We start from the raw sequence: 25,374 nt of genomic DNA, 5'->3' as shown, positions 1-25,374 counted from the left end.
TATATATATATATATATATATATATATATATATATATATATATATATGTGTGTGTGTGTGTGTGTGTGTGTGTGTGTGTATAATATATACCCCCATTGCCTATATATCTTTTTCCCAGTTGCTTCTAAAAACAATTTTTAACATTTGTTTTTTTTAAACTTTGAGTTTAAAATTCTCTTGCTTCCTCCCTCCCCACCCACCCTCATTGAAAAAGCAACCAATTCATATAGTATACACATGTGTAGTTATGTAAAACACTTCCATAATATTCATGTTATGAAAGACTAATTACATTTCCCTCCATCCTGTCCTGCCTGCCATTGATTCTATTCTCTCAATCATCTTTCCATGTAAGAATATAAACAGTTAAATTTTAATAAGTCCTTCATGATTTCTCTTTCCTGTTTACCTTTTCATGCTTCTCTTGAGTCTTGTATTTGAAAGTCCTATTTTCTATTCAGTTCTGGTCTTTTCATCAAGAATCCTCTATTTCATTTTTAGTTTCATTATTTCATATTTCATTATTCCATTTTTCTCCTGAAGGATTATACTCTGTTTGGTTGGGTATGTGATTCTTGGTTTTAATCCTAACTTCTTTGACCTCTGGAATATCATATTTCAAGCCCTCTGATCTCTTAGGGTAGAAGCTGCTAAATTGTGTGTTATCCTGATTGTGTTTCCACAATACTTGAATTGTTTCTTTCTGGCTACTTACAGTATTTTCTCCTTGACTTGGGAGTTCTGGAATTTGGAAACAATATTCCCAGGAGTTTTCCTTTTGGGATCTCACAGGACGTGAGTTGAATGTGAAGGAATGACATAAAAAATAAAATTATGAGGTAAAAGAGGAATATTTTGGGAGGAGAAGGGGAGAGATAGAATGGGGTGGATTATCTCAGATAAAGGAGGCAGGAAAAGGCTGTTAAAATGGAGGCAAAGAGAAGGAGGGTGAAAGGGAGTCAACCTTACATTGGATTTGGTTTAAGGAGGGAATGACATACACACTCAATTGGGTATCTTATCCTACAGGAAAGTAGGGGGGAAGGGGATAAGAGGGCGGATAATAGAAGGAAGAGCAAACTGGGGAGAGGGTAGTTAGAAGCAATCACTTTTGGAAATGGACAGCATCAAAAAAGAAAATAGAATAAATTGGGGGTGGGATAGGATGATGGGAAATATAGTTAGTCTTTCACATTATGACTACTAAGGAAATGTTTTGCATACTACATATGTATAACTTTTATTGAATTGCTTGTCTTGTCAGTGGGTGTGGGGGAGAAGGGGAGAAGGGAAAGAATCAGAAGCTCAAAGTTTTAAAAACAATTGTTAAAAAAAATGTTTTTTACATGCAACTGGGAAATAAGATATACAGGCAATGGGGTATAGAAATCCATCTTGCCCTACAAGAAAGTAAGGGTTGGAGGGGGGAATATGACAGAGGGCAGATTGGGGTAAGGGGTATTCAGTATGCTTGCCAATTTGGGGTGGGGGTAGGGGAGAGATGGGAAGAAAATCTGTAACTCAAAATCTTTGGGAAATAAATGTTGAAAACTAAAAATAAAATAAAAATTTAAAAAAAATTTAAAAATCCTGTTTGAGTTCTTCCATGGCCTGAAACAAATTCAAAATTTTCTTAGAGGCTTTGGATGTAGGAGCTTTCACTTTGTTGTCTTCTTTTCATTGCACATTTCTATTTTCTTTATCACCAAAATCAGATTCTGTAGTCTGAGGATTTTTTCCTGCTGTTTGCCCATTTTCCCAGGAAATTACTTAACTTTTTCAACTCTCTCTTTTTTTTTGGCCTTTTGGAGGGCAATTGGGGTTAAGTAACTTGCCCAAGGTTACATGGCTAGTTTTGTGTGTGTGTGTGGATATTAAGTGTCTGAAGCCAGAACCAAACTCCAGTCCTCCCGACTCTGGGGCTGGCACTCTTACTCACTGCACCACCCAACTGCCCCTTCAACTCTCTTTTAATGTTGGACTCTGCTATCAGTGTGGAGGGTGTACTGTCCCTAGCTTCATGGGTTTTGTGCAACTGTTTTCAGAGGTACTTCTAGGGACCTGAAAATATTCAGTTCTTTTAAGGTGACATGATCAAAGAACAGGTGTTTTCTCCTCCCCTGGCCTGTGCTCTTGTCTGTAAGGGAACTGTGAGGAGGATTCCATCTCAACTGCTGACACAAGCTCTACCATGCCAACACTCATCTTCACCCCATCACTGCGACTGAGATTCAAGCATGAAGAAAGCAAGAGAATACTACATCAGTGCCAGCAAAGAGACCCCTGCAATCCCCCTCTGATCAACTGCTCAATTTCCCCACTGTCTGTAGGCTGAGTGCTCAGGAAGCAACCTCTGTAACCTCTATCACCTCTGCTGCTCTGGGGCTGGATCTTGCACCTCTCTCACCCAGGTCTGACAGAAGTTTCCTATCGACCTTCTAAACTATCTTTTGCATTAGTGGATTGATAAATCGGGAAACTGCCATAGCTGCCCATAATTCAGTCCCTTGAGACCTGCTCTAGGTTTGCTGGGAACCTGGTCTGTGTTGACATGTTTTGCACTGGACTGAGCTCCTCTCTCCAACTGATGCAACATACCATTTCTGTCAACAGCCCAGGTTCTCTTGGGCTGAACATTTGTTTCACTCTGACATTTTGCAGAGTCTTTTGCTCTAGAAATTTTTTCATCCATTTTTACAGGTATTTAGAGAGGTTTTGAGGGAAAGCTCAAACAAGTCTCTGCTTTTATTCTACCACCTTGGCTCCATCTCCCTCTGTTTTTTCATCTCTAAAATGAATATGGTCTCAATTATTTTTAATAAGAGATAAATCTAACATGCATTTAGATAAGGGTGAGTATATTGATCTTACCAGAAATTGCTACTTACATAAATAATATTTTTGAGGCAATAATATTCATGGCCATGTGAAATACATAAACTATTTGGAGCAATTGTAGACAAATCTGGCAAATTTTAACCATATAGATTTTTTAAACTTATGTTTTTTGCCTTCTGTGTTTAATTCGCCATCTTTTCTCAATATATACCGCTTTTCCCACCCCAGTCAAGAGTCATAAAAAAAATTAAAACAAAAGATATAAAAGGTCAAAAAAGCTAACCAATATATCAACCAAGTCAAGTTTTATATGCAGTTTTCCACACTCATAATCTTCCAGCTCTGAAAAGAAGGGAGGCAGGTACATTTTCTCATCTCTTTTTCAGTAATTAGTTGAGTTATTATATTTACAAAGTATTCAATTAGTTTTTTTGTTTTGTTTGTATTTATATCTTTGTAGTCGTGAATAATCTTGCTGGTGCTGCCTACTTTACTTTTAATCTATGTAATTAAGTCTTCTCACACTTCTTTGAAGTTTTCATATTGATTATTTCATATAGTACAACAAACTTTTGGAGGTGATTGGGCTTGAAAGGGTTATGTGATGGTCTGGACTTGACCTTTTTTTAACTATAAAGAATTTAGGGTATTGAAACTCTCTCCATTTATGCAGACAGATGAAAATCAGCAACTCATTTTTAGCTTAAAATCTTAGATATTGGGTGTAATGAGAGTTTAAATTATCTGCTTGTAGTCACAAAGACGGTATATATCAGAATTAAGCCTTGACACAAGGTGTTCATAAATTCAAAGTCATCTTTTTATATATTATAGGGCAGTACCTCTGCTAAATTTTTAGCAGAGCAGAATTTAAAAATTCCATCTATTAAAAAAATACAACAAGCTCCTCATCTCTCACATAGAAATTAGATTGGAACTACAGTTTGAGGACCTATTACTCAATATTTATTGAAACAGATGTGTGATTTAATAGCAAGATGAATATAGAAAATGTAATTATTATCCTTCTATCTTCTATGCCTGTGGAAAGCTCTTACAACCCATTTATTTATGCCTTCCCATTATTCTCTTTACTATGCTAATTGAAACTCCATGGAATTTTGTAATATAGAGAAGATACCTTAAGCACAGCAGGCATCTTATTTTAGGATACTCATTTAGATTATACATTTCAATATTCATATTGATGATATAATATTTCTCAGGTACAGAATTATCCATGAGGATTCAAGCAATAACTAGTAATCACATTTTACTGTTTTAGGAAACAGGAAATGATTTCTTGTATACTGCTAAGCCAGAATTGACTGAAAAAGCCAGGTACTGGCCTTTAATATATGGGGGGCTGACTTTGGATGTGGAAACACCTAAATAAGATGCTAATTTGGATACATACAATCTCTAGTTGAGTAAGAGGAAATACTGTTAACTAAGCATTTTGAAAAAAGATTCAGTAGGCACAGTTACTCAGTATATACTATTCTTCAATGCTTTAGACAAGACCCTATGCTGCACCACCAGATATAGATAAAATGAAAAACCATTTTTGCCCTCAGAAAGTTTACATTGTAGAAGAATACAACATTTATACAGATAACTAAGTAAAAGATAATATGATTGGAGAAAGAGTACTAATATACAGGGGGATAGCTTTTTGGTTCAGTTAAATTATCATGTGTTAGAATGAAGGCTGAAATATCTGTTGATCCATCCATTAACCAAGCAGAATACAAATATTTAGCTAAGGCCAATATTACATGTTGGTCAAGTAGGCCACTGATTTTTAAAAAGTTATTTCTGGCATGATGAATGTTTACCTCTTCCCACAACCTCTTCCTTACTCCTCTCCTCAAAAAATTACCACCTATATTTATTTGCTGAACTGCTCAAAATCCATGTAGCAAGAGACAATATCTCTCATTTCACAATGATTTATGAAAAATTTAAAAAGCTAATAGACCTTGGAGGTCACATGGACATTAAGGCATAATGACTACTCTTTCTCAAGACAAAGTTTGGCAGAAATAAGTATGGAGAACAGGAGAGCATCAAACACCTAAAAGTTTAGGGAAAGGGGGAGAAAAGATACATAGAGGGGAAGCTGAAATGTCTTGATTAAATTTTGACATCATTCATGCTCTCATTCATATTTGTCTCATGTCTATTTTTGTCCATGAATAGAGAAACTCATATTCTGCTTAACTTCATTTGTGTCTACTAGAATGTATCTTTTCCTTCAATGTTAAACTAAGCTGTCACTGTCTCCATGAAGTCTCCTCTGTTATCATCTCAGTTCAAAGTTATATATTCCTCCTCTGATGACCAATTGGCAGGAAATTTGTAGCAAAGATCGGTACTCAGACATAGATTGGACCAATCAACACTTAAGGTATCTTGTAACACAGAGATTCTATAAAATGCAATGAACATCATGAAATTTTAGGAAGCAAAACTGAAAAAAAAAATCCTCACATTATTTAGAGGGTTGAGGAAAAAATGTTTAAACAAACAACTACCTGGATTGCATATAAATGATGCTAACAAAGATATATTTGTTTTAAATTTAAAACTTAAGGCAATGAATTTTTTGGATAGGTAACTAATTTTTTGACAACCCTGAAATCTCTGGAAATGTTTCCAGATTCATTGGAACAGAAGGATTTTACATGAATCTTTGGATCCAGACATTTATAAACATTTGGAAACTGCCATATTGCACTTTTCTGTCTAATATTTTTAGAGGTCAGCATGGTAGATCAAGAACTTTTAGAACTTAAATTTGCCATTTTTAATAGAACATGTCAAGTACAATTTATGATTTTATTTCTTGTTTAATGATCTTTGATGTTATATAGAATACATTTCTCATTTTAAAATCTCTGCAATAGGATACTTCCATAGTTGTCTCACAGTGCATTAGCTAAAATCTAATATCATAATAATTACACACTGGAGATTGTAGGTGTTTTGCCAGCTTAAAAATGTAATTATATTTCCATAAGAAAGCTAATTCATGTCAGTCACCAATAAAACACTTACCAATAGAGTTTAATGGTGCATATCTTATTAACATTTCATAACTCTTTAATGGATATTTAACAGCTGTTTAGGTTGGATTTTAAAATTTCAACTGGGTGACACATTTGAGAGTTATTTCACATAAGAGGGAAATAAACATTTAGCTGTCAATTTTGAAAACATGTTATATTGGATAATGTTAATGACATAAAATAAAATAGCTATCAGACCTTTAAATGTGCTATTAGAAAAATATGATATTTCCATTCAGCAGCAGCCTCTCCAGGAAAGCAAATTTCCATTTTTTTTCATAAGCAATTTCAAAATATTGTTCATTCCTTTAAAGAAAGAATGTCAAGTCAATAAGCATTTATTATGACATTATATTCTAGACACTCTGCTACTTGCTGAGGATGCCAACAAAAGCAAAAGGCAAGTTCTTGCCCTCAAGGAGTTAAGATTCTAATAGATAAAAACAACACATAAAAGAGAGGTGGAGGGATAAAGGAATCCACATGGTACCATGATGGTGAAAGAAGTATAGAAAGTCAGGAGTTAATTCCAGATAGGAGTGAAAGGGTGAATTTGGTTGATTTGAGCATTTTCCTTAAAGTGTAGGCTCCAGAAATAAATTACCAAACAGAAAGGGGCTGTAAGGGTGGAGTGATCTTCCAGGATAAGAAAGAAAGGAAAGAAGAAAAAAAGAAAAAAGAAGGAAGGAAGGAAGGAAGGAAGGATGAAAGGAAGGAAGGAAGGAAGGAAGGAAGGAAGGAAGGAAGGAAGGAAGGAAGGAAGGAGGAAAGGAAGGAAGGAAGGAGGGAGGGAGGAAAGCCTGACAAAATATTCTGTAGTGTAATAATCCCTGCCCAAGAGTTGAGTGTAGATGTAACTAGTTAACTTAATTCTTGTAAATGCTGACAGTAAGTCATTAGCAGAAGTAGTGTTTGTACTAAATTCTTTTTCATTTCAAATGCTGTCAAAATACTGAATTTTGTCCCTTAAGTCATGCCATAAGATCATCTTACACACACAAAAAAAAAATTTCCTTCTGGTGTATAAGTTAGACTCTAGCCACTGAGATCCCTTCCAATTCTGAAATACTATATATCAATATTTTTTGGCACAACCATATTGACTGCATTCTTAGACCCAAAAGTATTAAAACAAATTCAACTAGGCACAGTTTATTGAATGAATGAATGGCAAGGTGTATCAGCAATGCCATATTCACAATGCCTATGGAAATTACAGATATGCTGATATAATTATCCATTACAAAATACATCATGCTTGCCATATGGGGGAATAAGCTAGAAAATTTATTAAGATACCAAAAGACTGAGTCCCAAAACCAGAAAGTGAAAGCCATCAGAGTAGTTATGAAATTGGCACAGGTAGATAAAGTAGAAAACACCCACATTCTCAAGCCTTTAAAACAGAACAGGCTACCTCAGGCAAAGGTCCTCCTCTCCCCACTCATAGCAACCACCCAGCGTCCCGGAAGCATGCTCCCAGCAGCTCCGGCCCCTGGCAGTCCTCAGCAGGAGTCCTTAGCAGAAATTCTGGCTGACTCAAAAAGGGCTTCGCGCTGCGCTGCCTCTGCTGCTGCTGCTGCCGTCGCCGCCACTGCTAGCCACCGCAGGAACTCCAGTTTTGGCTTCCGCTTCCTCTTGCTCCACCCCTTCCTGCTACGTCAGCAAGTACAATAGGGCATGGAAGATCTTTAAATCCCATAACCCTTACACAACGTCCCAGCAAATTATATGCCTACATACATAGATATATATGCACAAATGTATATGCATATTTTGTGTATTTACATGTGTTGTATATGTATATATGCATACATTTTAGAACAATCTAGTATATGTACAATGCACCGGTGTATATACCTGTATATGTGTATACATGAATGCATTATATGTATACATACATGTACACACATATATACTTACATATATATGATACATGGCACTAATTCTGAATTTGGATTAGTTGGATTTCTTGCTATGATTAGTCTGTCTTAGATTCCTGTGTTTATCTGTGGGCTTCTTGGCCATATAGATAAAGAAACATGTAACTCCTGGAAAGCATCTGTTTAACTTTTTTCCAATAAGTGTGTTCTCTTCTGGTGGAAAATATCATAACCAGCAAAGTTAAACATAATAGTGAGTAAAAAAAGACATTTGGTCAACTGTCAGACTTTCAGGATTTTGTTTAAAAAAAATCTGAACTTAATAGAAAATTTGACATACAAGACCCAAGAGAAATATTAAGTATATACCAAAGACTGATTACAAGGGATTCAAAAAGGACAGACCACTTCTCTTTGATATATGTAAGATGTAAAATATACATTTAAGATTGTCATTAATAATTGGGTATACCGTTTGTAAGAAAGAGTTGGGTAGACCTGAGTGTGATATGACTTTAAAAGGTAAAACCATTTAGGAACAACTAAAAAGAGTAATTATTTTATACAAATGAGGTGCAAGTGGAAGAATCAACAGGGAATCAGATGGGGAGGAGGGCTGGTAGCTCTGGTAATCCACTTTCATCAGAAATGGGTTTAAGAGGAAGCAATACATATCTAGAAGAGTATCCAAGTCTTCTAAATTCAGAAGAAGTAAAATGGTAAGGGGATAAAGAGAGGGGAGAGGATAAGGGAGGGATTTGTAGAGGGGAGGGTGAGGGAATAGGTTATAGGGGGTTATAGAAAGGTGTTTAAATTTATGGGAAGGGGAGTATAGGGGAGGAATCCTTGAGGGGGAGGAGTAGCCTAAGTAACAGGAGGGCAACATAGCTGGTAGAAGTAAAGTAGAAGAGTCAGGAGGGATAGGAAAAAAGAGATCGCACAAACATAAAAACAAAGATGAGCAGAAGAAATTTTTAGGGAAAGTACAAATCTATATATGTATGTAGGTAGGTATGTATATATGTGCATATAAATATATCCACACCTAATTGTAGCCTAGAGGGAGAGGGGGAAGGAGAGGGAAAGAACAAAGTAAAAACTACACAGCAGAGCACAAAAGAAAACTTACAAGGAAGGAGATATGGACAGTTCTCAGCACAATGTGAAGTATTTATCATACAGGCTTTCTTGAAATTAAAATTTATCACTATGTATTTTGAATCCTCTCTTATGTTTTGCTATGCACATGACATGCTTTTAATTTATTTTCTTAGTATTTAAGTTTCAATATTTAAGTTGGTGTTATGTTTTTTTTTTCTTCTCCTTTCACTATTCTGTATCTGTGCTCTGGTGTTTGAGTCTAAAATTAAAAAGAAAAAGAAAAACTAGTGTGTTCTAAAGTCAGGCTATATGAGTATAATCCAAACTTAAGAGTATGAATTAAATGAGTCTTTTATTATATCTTAGCTCATTTATTCTGTCTTGTCGTACTTCGTATGAGAAGGATGATTTGATTACAAATTTGGGGATTTTATTTAGGTTTTTTTTTAAATAACATTTTACAAGTGTGCGATTTAGGTGAAGCAAAGGTTAGAGAGAAATAGAGCCAAAACACATCAAAACTCATGATATGCTGTTAATAAAATGCTTTATTTTTCAAAGATTTCCAAAATTTCAGGAAGCAATAATTTGTCTCTTTGTGGACCTAAGAGTAATAATACTTTCACTGATTTAAGAAGTAAGTTTCTTTTAAAAATGTTTGATATTTCAAAATGTATCTGTATACACTTCAAAATTAATACTTTCACCCAGAACTTCAACATTAATTGTAACACACTGTAAATTAGTTCACTGTAAATGTTATTCACCATTTATTGTGCAAATGAAGCAGATCAGAATTTTTCTCAGAGGTTATCCTGCATCTTCAGTGTCAGTTGCATATAGTGGTGGAGTCAGAAGGAAGTATTGTAAAAAAACAGATTTTCTACTTCAAAATTAAAACAAAATTTTGTCCCTTAATTATGATACATGCCACCCTCAAAAAACCAGATCTTAGGATCACCCAAAGCTCCTGCCTGTTTAATTACTTTATCATTTTAATATTTGTTTCACAAGTAGCCGTGTCTGCTCAGGCTGTTTTGCTTAGAGGACCATGTTTGGAAGCTATAAAAATTGGGTTGCAAAAATATCAGGGTAATGCAAAAAATCTCCTGCTTTGTCATTTAGATTTCAGTTACATTAGCTGAAGAATACCATCTACTGTGTAAAGGACTGGATCTATTTCTACAAAATTATATGCCCTTGAAATATTGAGAAATGAAGCATTATCACATGGAAACCTGCTGTTGCCTTTATACAGAAATATACCTTAGCCTAATATTCTGAGGACAGTTAGCTATAACAACTTATTGTAACTTTTCTTTGCCTTGACAATCAATTTTCTATGCCATCCTTTGATCTTCTCAATATACTGACTCCTTTTATCTACTCTGTGACATTTGCATTTGTGATTCTTCATGAGAAACCAGAAAGCGTAATTCTTCAAGGATAATCAAAGCTGAGATAGTGGGAGCTGTATGTCTTGCGGTCATCCCCTACATTTCGGAGGTTCATTGATGATGGAAGCCTGGAGAGTGCACAATTTTTCATATTCAAATCTATGTAGTAATTAATGCTTTGAAAATAACGCATGAGGGCTATTCAAAAAATTCAAAAACAGTTATTTCATCTTAATTTTCTTCATGTATCAAGTTAGTGAAAAACTAAAGAAAAATATTTAATGTTGAAGAGAGAAATGTTATTGAGTAAATATGTCAGAACTCAAGAGAGGTCATGCCACGTGCTTAATTAATGCTTGTTGACTTGACTTAGTGAAGATCATTATAGAAATCTTTCCTCTCCATTTTTTCCATTAAAGTTACAAGTACGGTTTGTTTTGGAGGTTATATTCTTATGACTGAAGATTAGCCTAGCAAAATATGAAGACTTTTTTCCAGATCAGCAGCAGCATGACAGTATTTTTTCCCATTATGTAACCTACTGAATATCTACAAAGTCATTTAGGAGTAGAAATTTGTGTCAATAAATGTATTACCCACACTAATGAAAGCATGGATCTTTCACCTCTGGACATCAATTCTTTCCATTCATCCTGTTCTTATTGTGTTTCTGATAAACATTTCTTTTCAAGTTTAAAAATTATATTTAACTCTAAGAAGCATAGCAATACTGAATGAGGCTGGGCTCTAATGACAAGAAGACCATCAAGTGACAGCCTCCTAGAATGGCCTCTACCTACCAACAAGAGGCAAGAGTGAAGCTCTTCCCAACAGCAGTGCATCAGAAAAATTTCATTCCACTGCATGCAGATCCCTGGAATGGCCTCTTCTCAGCTGGAACACCCAGAGGGATCCTTCCTACAGGGGACAGAGAAATATCATTTGTTCATATTCCCTACACCCATCACCTGGCCAGGCTTGCCTATATAAGAGTAGGAGAGAAATGCTATTCCATCAGCCTTCCACACCTGTCCTCTCACCTAAGCTAACACCTGAGGGGATCGCCATGAGGCCAAACCCCCAAAGATTTCAACCCCTTTGAACTCATTTAGCAATGACTAACAAATTGGAATCTGGTCATGATCACTCCATTCCAGTTATCCTGAAACCCTAATTATAGTTATAGAAATTCTGTTCTCCAACTCCCATTGACCATTTCTTTATTCTAATCCCCTTCAATCCAATACCATCATTACATATTTTAAACCTACCACTCCATTTTATTCTGTGAAATATATGGGTAAAACTCATCATCTTCATAAATATTTTTCTTTCCTATTCCTTTCAACTTTTTGTTCTTATGGAGAACTGACTTTCTCTTGCTGATACAATCTTTCCATGATCAACATTTCCAACCCTGATTGCACTTTCCCTCATTCCTCTGATTGAATGGACAATGTGCCAGAGCTGGGATATTCATTGCTCCACACTGCCTCAGAGGACTTAATTTCAAATCTGGCTTTGTTATGTACTCATTGAGTCACTTTGACTCATTATATCCACTCTCTGGTTCTGGTTTTCTATTTAAAATGAAGAAGTCGGACAAAATTATTCCCAAAATCCCTTCCAAATATAAATATTTTGATCCTATGATATCTATCTTTGAAATTATTTTTTTTATTTAGCATCACTATAGGTAAACCTCATTTCATCTTATCACACACTCTAAAATATAAACATCTTGTTTACTTCTTTTTTATCCTAAGAAACTCCACTTTAAGATATTAAAATATTTTCTTCTACATTTTCTAGCATTTTTGTATGTATTTAATCTTGTTGTTGTCTCCCTATGCTTAACTCCTCCCAGAAACATATCTTTGTTCTTAATTCTATTTTTAATTCCTTATTTTTTTATTAATTTCTATAAGTAATTTGGTAATGGACCTAGAACTAACTGAGGAGGGAAGTTAACAGAAAGAATCAAAAAGAACTCGGTGATTCATGAATGTCCTACCTCTGTGCCCTCATTAAAGTTATTGAGGGAAAGAAGTCAAAATGTACATTTCCTCACATATAGCAGACTTTTAAATGTTTATTGAATTGAAGGAGTAACTCCTGTGATAATCCATTATAGATATCTTTGAGTCATTAATGGGTCTCCAAGATATTCTTCTCCAAAGTTAAGTGACAACCCCAAATAAAGACATAAGCTATCAATAGATAGGCATTATAGAAATACAATCTCAAATGGATTCAGTGAAATAACCACAAGTTGGAATGAATACTTAGTTTGTAAAATTCCTCCTTTCCAAACTCACCATGCTCTAGCAGTGTAAAATATCACCAATACTAAGGAGCCAAACTATCATTCTTGATTAAACATTTGGTCAAAGGGTGAAAATTTTCTTCCCTCAGCACTTTTCTCATTTTCTATCACTGATAGTCTAAAGCCTAGTTAATATTTATGCAATCACTGCAAAATACTTAAGGAAGATATCTTACCATAAGGTTATCCTTACCTGTATAGAAGAAGAGTCTGAGGCTTCTTTTTTGAGGTTGTGCAATTAGCCCAAGGTCATAAATTGGGTATGATACTGAATTTAGAATCAAGGTCTCCCAACATCCAGCAGAGCCTATCATGCTACATTTTTCATAATACTAAAGAAATGATATAGTGCTACTATAACATTTTTTCTCATTAGGACAGTTGGTTGTTCTATACATATTCTTTTGGGAGTCACTTCAGAAAGAGAGCCAACGCTGCAATTTTTCTTCATTAAACTGGATAAAATATAAGTATGTAAAAATCACATTGTGCTTATACTGTCAGATAACCAGATGGGGGCTTTAACATAAATAAACTTTATAGCACCCTCCAGGATGTACCATATTATACAATTTGGGCCATTACTGCAAATCAGTTCATGTCATATCCCACTGCTATAATATTATATTTCATTCAATAACCAATCAATTATCAAGCATTTAAGTACTATGTGCCAAACTAACTTTGCTAAAAACTGGGAAAAAAGACAAAAAACAAACACCCAGTTTCTGTTCTCAAGGAGGTCAAAGACTAAACATTAAAAGATCTATGTGATTTAGGGAGAGAGGGAGAGAGACAGAGACAGGGAGACAAATATTTACATGGGGCAAATTGAAGGCAATCTCAAAGGGAGGCAACTAAGAGTAAGACATAATATGAAAAGCTTCCTGCAGATAGTGTGATTTTTTGCTGATATTTGAAGGAAGCCAGGGAAGCCAAGAGGTAGAGATGAAGGGGTAGGACATCTCAGGTATTGGGTCCACCCAGGGATATGCATTTAGTCAAGAGATGGAATGTGGTATATGAGGAGCAATATGATTGTCAGTTTCACTGGGTCACAAAGTATGTGAGAGTGAATAGGATGTAAGAAGAATCAAAAGGTAGGAAATCATGGAGGTTATGGAAAGCTATTTGTCTTACATTTTCAGGTGTGTACCTGTAACTGCAATACTAAAACCTCTTAGGTGAATTAAAAGTACTTTCTGATGTATTAAATATCAATGGAATTTGTACATATGTGAAATCCTCACTTTTATCTTTGCACTACTCCTCCTTTCCCAAATAAAATCTGTTATTCTATCTCAACTATCAAATTTTGTAATTCTACTTTATAGTCTCAAAGCTAATAAGTATATTCTGACCTTTTGAGATGACCATTACTACCAGACCTTTATTACATGTGAAGATCTAGCAATATATTGCTCCATTTACAATAGCTATTTGAAATTAAAAAAAAAACTACTTTCATGTTTTGACACCATTACCCTATTTTTTATTTATTAGTAAAGGTTAAAGATAACCTTCTTTTAACTATTCGACAGCCTTGACTGCCTCCAAGTTTCATTTTTACCAAAAGAATATTTGAGACACAATATACAACCAATACACTATAGTCTACCACATCTACTATCATCAACAATCCTATACCTGACTCATGAGTGAACAATGACTGTGCAACTATTAATCCTTGAACTTAGTATCCTCTTATCTCTACTGATTTCTAGCTATAACCATAACCTTATCTGTATTGGTTCCCCTAATATTCATCCATCTCAACCTATAGGGAAAAAAGTAATATCTTTCATGCATCTGCCAAAAGGATACAACACATTACCCTTTACATGTTTTTTAAAGGTTTTTCACTAATAGGAACTATATCAAAATAGGCAATTTGGTTAAAAGCACAATCAAAGTGGAAATTTTCAAGGTCACATTTTTTTAAGTCTGCTCATCTTCCATGCCTACAATATGTGGCACTTTTTTCATTTGCCTACTTCTTTTGTCCAACTCCATCTTTCTTTATCATTTTCCCCTGACATACTTTGCAAGTATTTAATAAATGTTTGTTAACTTGAATTGTTCTCAGAGTTACTTGGGTTCATGACTGAGCTAAATATCACTTCAGATACTGGTCTCTAGCCAATAGATGTGATAAGGCAAAACCAAATGTAGTGCTTTTAAAATCCATTTACTAAAATCACAGTAATTCAAAATTGGAAGTTCCCAAATTTCATTCATCATAATCTATGTCTAAACCAGAATCACCTCAACAACATTCATGCCAAGTTGTTATTTAACCTCAGTTGAAGACTTCCACTGAAGGAAAATCCACTACTCCTAAGGTAGCTCATTCAATTTTTAGATACTTCTTTTTATTAAGCATTTCTCTCCTTACCTCAGACTTAAATCTTTCTCTTCCTTACATCCATTATTTTTATCCTCTGAGGACTAGAAGAAAAAGTCTAACCTCCCTTCTACAAAATAACCAATTAGTTGAAAGAATACTAGATATTGAGGCAAAAAGATATGGATTCAAGTCCAGATTCCATTATTATTATTGTTATTATTATTATTATTATTATTATTATTACCACTGTAACTCATGACAAGTCATTTTAAAGCCTCTGGACTCATTATAACCAAAAATTTCACATGAACAAAAGCTATGTCTATGTGCCCAGCATTGTATCAAATATTGGTAATACATAAATTAGGTGATGCTCTAGAATCACATATGTAGGGCTTCATGGGACTTTAGAGGACACTAAATCATTCCCCAATTTATAGTTGAGGAAACTGAAGTAATGAAATGTCAAATAAGTTGTCTAGGATCATGCAGCAAGGCAGTGACCATGGTGGGATTTGATCCCCAATCTTCTTAACTGCAAGTCATAGAAGATTGAAGTTGTGAACCTTTATTAATGGAAACATTCTGATACTACCACCAAGAAAGTGGGAAAATTTATCTGAAGATTGGATTGTGGGGAGAGGGGGATAAAAGTAGGTGAAAGTATTCATAATTCACTGGAAAATGAAGCAAGTAATTAGTGAGAAAAATTTAACTCAGTGTAGGTGTCTAGTATGGAGTTCTATAGTTTTCTTCTAAGCTTTTTAGTGCTTCTTAGCAATAATTTGAATGAAGTCACAGATGACATGCTTGTCATGTTTGCAAATGATACAAAGCTTGGAGCAAATGCTAAAACATTAGATGAAAGTCAGGATAAAAAAATACTGACAGACAAGAAAAATAACTAAGTTAGTATAATGTTGTTGAAAAGGGAGATTGTGCTTGGCTTCCAAAAATTAAAACATAACAGGTAAAGAATGAGTGGACAACAGTTCATGAAAAAAGTCACAGAATTTTTCATGGGATGCACTATGTTAAAAATGTGACATGAAAATTCCAAAGAATTCAGGACAGGCTGAGTTCAAATGCTATCTCTGACCTTCTGTATCTATGTGACCATAAGCAAGGTACTTTCACTTCCCAATTTGGTTCTTTAATCTGCAAAATGGAAATAATGAAATAATAGGGGCAGCCAGGAAGCACAGCAAGTTAGTACACCTGCTCCAGTGTTAGGATGACCTGGGGATTGAATCCAGGCTCAGACACTTAGCACCCACGCAGAAACACCTGGCCGTGTAACCTTGAGTAAATTACTTAACTCCCATTGCTTAGGGGTGGCCAAGTGGCTCAGCGAGTAAGAGCACCAGTTCCAGTGTTGGGATTACCTGGGGATCAAATCTGGGCTCAGATACTTACCACCACACCCAGGAATAATTGGCCGTGTAACCTTGAGAAAGTTATTTAACCCCGATTGCTTAAAAAAAATAATAATAATGCAATAATACAGGTTTTTAAAATCCAAATAAGATATTTTAGAAGATTAAAATACTCATTCTCTTTTGGAAGTAACATGACACAGGAGACTGAGTATTACTGTTTGGGAAGATGTGGATTCAAATTAGCCCTCTGACACTACTTTCAGCAGAGGAAAAGAGAAGCTACTCAATTTATAAAGGTCTTCTTAATATCAATTTTCCTGGTATTTGATTCTGTGATAATTAATGTTATCTTGAATTACATAAAGCTTTTTGGTTACCCACTTGTTTCACCTTATCTCATCCTTACAGCAATTTTATAAGATAGCTATTCCAAGTATCATTAGTATTTGGATTTTACCAAAGAGAAAACTGAAGTTCAGGGAAATTGTGTCTCAAAACCAGTTCTGTTGACCCTCAGTTTTATGTTCTTTACATTACCCCTCTCTTTATTATCTAACTGCATAGAGAACATCTATTTTAAACACTGTTGTATAATTACGTCCAGTTACAAAATCCATGAATTAGGATTTACTGGTCATATCTGCCTGTCTCTAGTCACTTTATTTCTTAAAACAGTATCACATTACTTCTTTTATCATATTAGTAAGTTCTTCAGGATACCAGAATGTAGTTTGTCTGGATCTACACATTTAAACTCATTCAAAGAACCTAAATAGTTCCATTACTATCTTTTTTACCTATTTTAGATGCTATTGTCCTCTTAATTATATCTATTCTCTCCTTGTTGGAGAATAAAGGATCAGAATAATGTAGATATCTTCATGTTTCCCCTCCACTATCTCATCTAACCTAGTATTATTTCCCACCACCACTACCATCAAACCACACTATTCCTGAAATACAACAACTACTAGTCATAGGACTTGGCATTCCTTTTTTCTTCTTGATTCAAACATAACTACAAAAGTCCCTTTTGCTATCCTTTATTTATATGTTTGCCAAAGTTTGAATCATCGGGATCATTAACCTCCTTTGTATTATTCATGCACAGTTACACCACTCATATCCATAGCTTTGAAGCATCCTGTCCACTCTCCAATTCATGGATTTCCAAACAAACCTGTAACTTCCTAACATACAACACTGCTCCCTGGTAAACACTTTGCTAACTTGGGGGAAGTGGAAGGAAGGAGCAGGTAGGGGGGAAGGGAAAATAAGGGGTGGGAGAAGGCACAAACAAGATTTCTGCCTTCAGGGAATTGACAATCTAGTAAGTGTAAAACAAGCAAATAACTAAGTATATTGAAAGGATATGCAGTGTAGTTGGAAAATAATTTTAGAAGGAACACACCTTTATTTTTTTCCCCAGGACTCCTCTTGTCCTCCAAAATATCTAGGGTTTTATAAGTTTGTTGAAGCTTTTTTTCTTTAAATTTCCTCCCTTGCTCTCAGATTTCAGGCCCTAAACTTCTCAATCAGATCAACTTTCCTGTGAATAAATATATCCTTCTCAGGTTCCTCAAGATATGATCTATTCTTTGCCAGGAGTTCACTGACTTTTTATCTTAAATCAGGGATACCAGCACTATGACCACATCCCAATTAGCAAATCTCAAAACACACATAAGATTGATGAAAATATTTAGCTAATTTTTCTTCCTTATTTTGAGTATTCTAGTCTATGAAAACTTCTTAATTAGAGTGAATTAAAATTAATATCATGAACTCTGAGATTTTTGCCATAACCAAAGAGATTACTAGAGATATACTGAGAAGACAAAAACACAGTCAGGACCAAACATTCCTACTTCAGAACTACATAGGTGCAGGGGCTTTTGTAGTAACAGCTCTATATCATAGTCAAAAATTTTATTTTTTCACACACATATATGAATATATAAAAATACTTATACAATATATGTATACATTTATATGTAATTTATATGGGACTTTGTAAAGATGCCTAGTATATCAAGTGTAAATTCTGACCATTCTCAAGAATGTAAGAATTTAGGCTTATTTGACACTCTGGCAATATTAAGAAAGCTTTTTGCTGATAACTCTGGAAGCTAATGAGCTGTCAGCAGCTCAAGATCAAGTATTTGGCAATATGGAATCCTAGGCTCTTAGAGTGAGCAGGACTTTAGAGCTTATCCAAGTCAACCTCCCATGCATTTTAAGAATTCTCATGACAGTTCTTCTGACTGAAGATACTCATTTATTCAACCTCATGTTAAAAAGCTCCCATCAGAGTTAATACATTGACACCTAAAATAATCTGAATTTTTAAAAATTATTTATTTGTGTATGTATGTATGTATGTATGTATGTATGTATGTATGTATCTATGTATATAGCGGTCACATTTCCTATGTAATCTTTGGGAAAATCATATAAGCTAGGTCATCTCCAGGATCTTCATCCATAAAATAATAGCTTTTAGCCTGATGAACCTATAAGGATACCTAGGTTCTTGCCTTATTTCTGCTGCAACCGAAGTACATATGATTTTGAGCAAAGGTTAGGCTAGGTGATCTCTACAGCCTCTATGAACTTAAAGTTCTGTCATTCAATTATATACTCATTAATTCATTTCTGATTTTTTCTTCTTGACTTTTAAGAGACAAGCCTTTTATCTTCTTCCATCACCTAATAATTAGTTGTTCAAATATCCCTGAATTTGCACACAGTTCCTTAAGTTTTAAAGGTAAGTATTTGTGGTTTCAATTCTAGTGATAGATCTTTGGAATCTCAGTCTTTCATATATTTAGTTAATAGTAAAGAAAAATAATACTTTCTACAAAAGTACTGAAAACCTGTGCTTTCAGAATTAGAATTCCCTTTCTCTAAAGGTTTATCAAAACCTACTATAAAGAAAAATAAAAAAAATAATAATTGACATTCAAGCAGTTTGAATCTTCACCATTTTCTTTTCCCTGTCAAAGAGGAGTAATTTATTTCTCAAAGGAAAGAGCTCGCTGTTCCCATCCAAAATTCACTTGAAATGTGCATGTAAAATTGAAAGTGTTTCTTTAAATATTAAACATGTAGTCCCTTTACAGTTTTCTACAGTAAGGGCTCTTCTTAGATTATTGTATCCTCTATCCACCTATTCAACTTTTCATTAATTTTTATCAAGTACCCACTACCTATGTGGTACCATGATAAGCACTGTGGAAAGTACAAAAATGAATATGACACAATTCCTGCTATAAAGGAATTTAAACTATTGAAGAATACATAAATAACATCTAAAATAAATATTCTTCAAGGCAGAACACATTAAATTCATTAATAACACTGTATTGGGTGTGATAGGAATACACCAGATAGAAATTGTTTCCACATAAGAGTGAACAAGACAGGATTTATGGGAAAAGTAGCATTTGAACTGGAACTTCAAAGAATGAGTAGGATTTTGATAGAAAAGGGTGGAAGTATGGGGCAGAGTCAAGATGGCAGAGTAGAAACAGAACTTGCTCAAAGCTCCAGCTCCCACCTCCCCTAATTCTTGTAAAACATGATTTTAGACAAACTTAGGAGCTGCAGAACCCACAGAATGACACAGGGAAGGTAACCTCCCACTGAGGACAGCTTGGCAGGCTGGCAGCAAGCAGCCAACACAGCACTCTGGGAGCCAACCACAGCCCTGCTTGAGCCAGAGGTAATAGCACCAGTGCAGCCTGAGCAGCCACTGGCAGTAGGAACTTCAGATCACCAGCAGCTGTGGTGGCTTCCAAAATTATCAACCCATAGATGCCAAAGAAAAAGTGAGAGGTCAGCACAGTGTGGACTTTGGAACCTGGAAATTAGGAGTGCTATCTGGCTTTTGTCCCCAGGGTGAGAAGTGGCTGAGGAACCTCAGCAGCTGCAGCCACATGGCAGCTTCAGCTCCTAGTCTACAGATTGTAGGGGGACCAAGTGACCAGTCTGAGGGGTAATCACTCTTGCTTTAACCTGCTTGGATCTGGATTGTGGTCTAGGGTGGAGGTCCTGTGGTGAGTGACCAGCTTGCTAGAGTGTGTGGAGGCTTCAGAGAGGCACCCAAATAATAGCTCCAGCAGCTGGAAAAACCCCAGTGTTTTGGATAAAGCTCCTATTTCTGGTAGCAGAGTTCTACTGTGGCAAAAAAGCCCAAAAGTCAAGTAATTGAGTGGCAACATGAGCAGGCAAAGGAAGCAAACAAAGGAATCCAACATTAGACTTCTAGGGGACAAAAAGGATCAAAGCATGGAACAGAAAGAAGATGGCCAAGTCAGATCTCCTGCACCAAAAGCTTCCAAGAAAAATATGAGTTGGTTACAGGCCATAGAGGAGCTTAAGAAGGACTATGAAAACCAAATAAGAGAAGTGGAGGACAAATTGGGAAGGGAAATGAGAATGATGCAAGAAAATTATGAAATGAGAGTCAACAACCTGACTAAAGAAATTAGATTAACTCAAATGGAAAAAGAGGCTAAAAAGGCAATAAGGAGAAGAATGCCTTAAAATGCCAAATTTTCCAGATGGTAAAAGAATCTCAAAGGCTCACTGAAGAGAATCATTCCTTCAGAATTAGATTGGAGCCAATGGAAGCCAGTGACTTTATGAGAAATCAATATACAGATTTTTTAAAAAAATGAAAAAATAGAAGGCAATGTGAAATATCTCATTGGGAAAACCACTGCCCCGGAAAATAGAACCAGAAGAGGTAACTTAAAAATTATTGGACTACATGAAAGCCATGACCAAAAAAAAAAAACAACCTAGAAATAATCCTTCAAGGAATTCTCAAGGAAAATTGCTATGATGTTTTCAAACCAGAGGGCAAAATAGAGGTTGAAAGAATTCACTGATTACCTCCTGAAAAAGAACCCAAAAAAGACCTCCTAGGAATATTATAGTCATGTTCTGGAGTTCCCAGATGAAGGAGAAAATATTACAAGCAACCAAGAAGAAACAATTTGAATATTGTGGAAACAGAATCAGGATAACACAGGAACTGGCAGCTTCTACACTGAGGGATAGAAGGGCTTGGAATATGATATTCCAGAGGTCAAAGGAGCTGGGATTAAAACCAAGAATCATCTACCCAGCAAAACTAAGTATCATCTTCCAGAGGAAAATATGGTGATTCAGTGGAGTAAAGGACTTTCAAGTATTCTTGATGAAAAAACCACAATTGAATAGAAAATTTGACATTCAGATACAAGAAGCAAGAGAAGCATGAGAAGGTAAACAGGGAAAAGAAATCATAAGGAACTTATCAAAGTTGAACTACTTATATTCCTACATGGAAAAATGATAATTGAAACTTATGAAACTTTTATCAGTATGAGAATAGTTGAAGGGAATAGAAATGTATATATGTGTATATGTATGTATGTATGTGTATATATTATATATATATATGAGTGTATATGTATACATACATATATATGTCTATATAGAGGGGTATATGGGTGTATGAATACATATGTGAGTGTGTGTATATATGTCTACAGGTATACATAGACAGAGGGCACATGACCAATTGAAGTAAATTATCTCATATAGAAGAGGCAAGGGAAAATTTTTACAATGGAGGGGAAGAACAGAAAGTCAAAATGGAATAAGTCGACATTATTCTTGTTGAATTTGGCTTAGGGAGGGAATGAAACACACTAAAATGGGTATTTCACCCTACAGGAGAATAGAGGGGAAAGGGAAGGGGGGGGTTATGGAAGGAAGGGTATGCTGGGGGGGGGAGGTTGGAAGCACCCACTTTTGTAAAGGGAAATGATCAAAGTAGAAAATAGAACAAGTGAGGGTGGGATAAGATACAGGAAATATAATTAGTATTCCACGTTATATCCACTATGGAAATGTTTTGTGTAGTTACTCATGTACAACCTATATTGAATTGTTTATCTTCCCAGTGAAGGTGAGTAAGAAGGGAGGAAGGGAAAGAATCTGGAATCCAAAGTTTTCAAATCAAATGTTTGAAAATATACATACATATTATTATTAATATTTTACATGTAACTGGAAAATGAGATATACAGGCACTGGGGCATAGAGATCCACCATGCCCTACTGGAAAATCGAAGGGGAAATGGGAGAAGATATAGAGGAGAGCATATTGGGGGAGGGGATATTCAGTGGGAAAACTATTTTGGAGTGGTGGGTAGGGAAAACTGAGGAGGAAATTTGTAACTCAAAATCTTGTGGAAATGAGTCATGTAAACTAAAAACTAGAAAAAAAGGAAAAAAGATAGAAAAGGGTGGAGAAAGTAGAAGAAAACATTTCTTATGAAAAGAAGAACATGAGCAAAAACAGAGAGACATCAAAGTACATTAGGACTTGTTGATAGTTCACTGTATGTGAAATAAAGTTATAGTATGAAGGATACTGTATACAGAGTCAGAGGATATGGGTTCAAATCATGTATTTGATATTTGCTGCCTGCATGACTTTAGACAAGTCATAACCTCCAGGGGACTGAGTTTCTTCATTTGTTAAATGAGGGAGTTAGCCTAGATGTCCTCTGAGGTCTTTTCCAGTAATATATGAATAATTCTATGATTAAACATAAATAACTATATTGGGCAAATAAAAACTGAAAAAAGTAGGTGTGTGGCATATTATAAAGTGCCCTAATTGGAGTTAAAACTCTGTACAGTTGACAATGAGGAATTATTGAATGTGTTTGATCAATATAATGATATGTGTAGAGTTACGTTTCAGGAAAACTACTCTGACAGTATTGTGAAGGCCAAAATGGAGGGAAGAATGATTTGAGTCTAAGTAGTGATTGTAATAATTAAGAAAAGATATAATGAAGGCCTGAACTAGAGTGATGGTAATAGTAAAGTAGGAGATATCTGAGAGATATAGAACCTTAAAGAAAAAAGAGTTCAAACATTTTGAATTTTGGAGGGAAAGGCCCAATAGACAACCAAGAATGACATTCCAAGGGTGAACACCAAGAGTCTAAATTGGAAAAATGGAGAGACTAAATCAAATAAAAATTAAGGGAAAGAGCAACAATGATGGTAGATTGAAAAAAGGAGTACAGGACTGCTTGACAGACTTCTACAGAAATAGGAGAAAAAGTATACAATAATTAGAATACAGTAAAGACAATTAACTTTGATATTCTTAAGGATTGTAATAAAAATCATGACTAACCACTATTCTACAATAATTGCTACAAAAATTGCTGAGCACTGCAGGACAGAGATATTAGGCTTAGGGTACAGAATGAGACATAAGGGGTTTCGTTTTGGGTGTTTTTTTGTTGTTTTCTTTTTTTTAGTTCTAAATATTCTCCTTTCCCCTGAAGCTCCCACAACTATTAAAGAAGTAAAAAGTATGCTACCCATAATATGCATGAAGTCATACAAAACCTTTCTACATTAGCCATTTTGCAAACAGAAAAAGCAAGAAATATAAAATGAACAAAATATGCTTTAGTCTACACTTAGAGTTAGCTAGTTCTCTTTCTGGAGGTTTTTATCATGAGTCTTTCGGATTTGTTAAGGTTCGTTGAATTGATCAGAGCAGCTAAGTCTTTCACATTTGATTTTCATTACAATATGATGCTATTATTGTGTATAAATGCTCTATTTCAACTCACTTCACCTTGCTTTACTTCATGCAAGTTTTACAAGGTTTGTTTAAAAAAAACACTTCTCTTCACCATTTATTTTTTAAAATTCAATTCTATTTATTTATTGCAACATTCTTTTCAATTTTTGATTTGCAGATCCTCTACTTCTCTCCCAAACCTCCACTACCCACTGAGAAGGCAAACTACAGGATATCAATTATACATATAAAATCATACAAAAGATTTTTTTAAAGCAATTGGGGTTAAGTAACTTGCTCAAGGTTACACGGCCAGTTATTATTTCTGGGTGTGGTGCTGATTATCTGAGCCCGGATTTGATCCAGGTCATCCCGACACTGGAGCCGGTGCTCTTACTCGCTGAGCCACCTGGCCACCCCTCATACAAAAGATTTTAATGTAGCCATATCACCAAAAAAAAAAAAGATATAAAAAAGTATGAAAAGTATACTTCAATTTACACTCAGGGTGCATCAGTTGTCTCTCTGGAGGTAGATAGCATCTTTTCCATCATGAGGTATTTAGAATTGTCTTCAATCAAATTTTGGATAAAAATACCAAAGTTTAACACATCATGATCATAATTTTCATAGGATCATCATTACAACATTTCTGTTACTGTGTACAATGATTACCTACTTCTTTTCCTCAGTTCATATAGCTCTTAAAATATATTTTTTTAATTTTCCCTGAAGAAAACCTCATTTTCATAGTCATATACTTCATTATAATCATATGACACAACTTTTCCCAACTGATGAGTATCATCTGAAGAACCAAATCTTTGCTGTCACAAAAAGAGCTGCTATAAATATTTTTGCACATATAAGTCCTTTTCCTTTTTCTTCGGTATTTTTTAACATGTTATTTTCCTCAATTACATGCAAAAAACATTTTTAAACAATGCTTGTTAAGTTTTGAATTCCAAATTCTATTTCTCCTTCCATCCTTATCACTATTCCTGATATGGTAGCAATCTGATATGTATGTGTAATCATATAAAACACTTTAATATTTATCATTTAGTGAAAAACAAAACAAGGAAGGAAGGAAAGAAGGAGGAAAGAAGGAAGGAAGGAAGGAAGGAAGGAAGGAAGGAAGGAAGGAAGGAAGGAAGGAAGGAAGGAAGGAAGGAAGGAAGGAAGGAGGGAAGGAGGGAAGGAGGGAAGGAGGGAAAGAGGGAAGGAAGGAAGGAAGGAAGGAAGGAAGGAAGGAAGGAAGGAAGGAAGGAAGGAAGGAAGGAGGGAAGGAGGGAAGGAGGGAAGGAAGGAAGGAGGGAAGGAAGGAAGGAAGGAAGGAAGGAAGGAAGGAAGGAAGGAAGGAAGGAAGGAAGGAGGGAAGGAAGGAAGGAGGGAAGGAGGGAAGGAAGGAAGGAGGGAAGGA

The 25,374-nt window shown here is 35.2% G+C and overlaps 1 long non-coding RNA gene across 1 annotated transcript in view; it reads left to right on the top strand.

Moving 5' to 3' along the window:
- Window positions 1-25,374, top strand: part of LOC138153312 (uncharacterized) — an 833,457-nt gene that overhangs the window by 233,494 nt on the left and 574,589 nt on the right. The window lies entirely within an intron of this gene.

Source organism: Petaurus breviceps, unplaced genomic scaffold (assembly GCF_028583685.1).
Source record: "Petaurus breviceps papuanus isolate PSGF00001 unplaced genomic scaffold, PetGlider_PUasm1.0 90977, whole genome shotgun sequence".
Lineage (NCBI taxonomy): Eukaryota > Metazoa > Chordata > Mammalia > Diprotodontia > Petauridae > Petaurus > Petaurus breviceps.
Note: the sequence above shows the minus strand (reverse complement) of the source record. Positions and strands in the feature narration are given on the sequence as shown.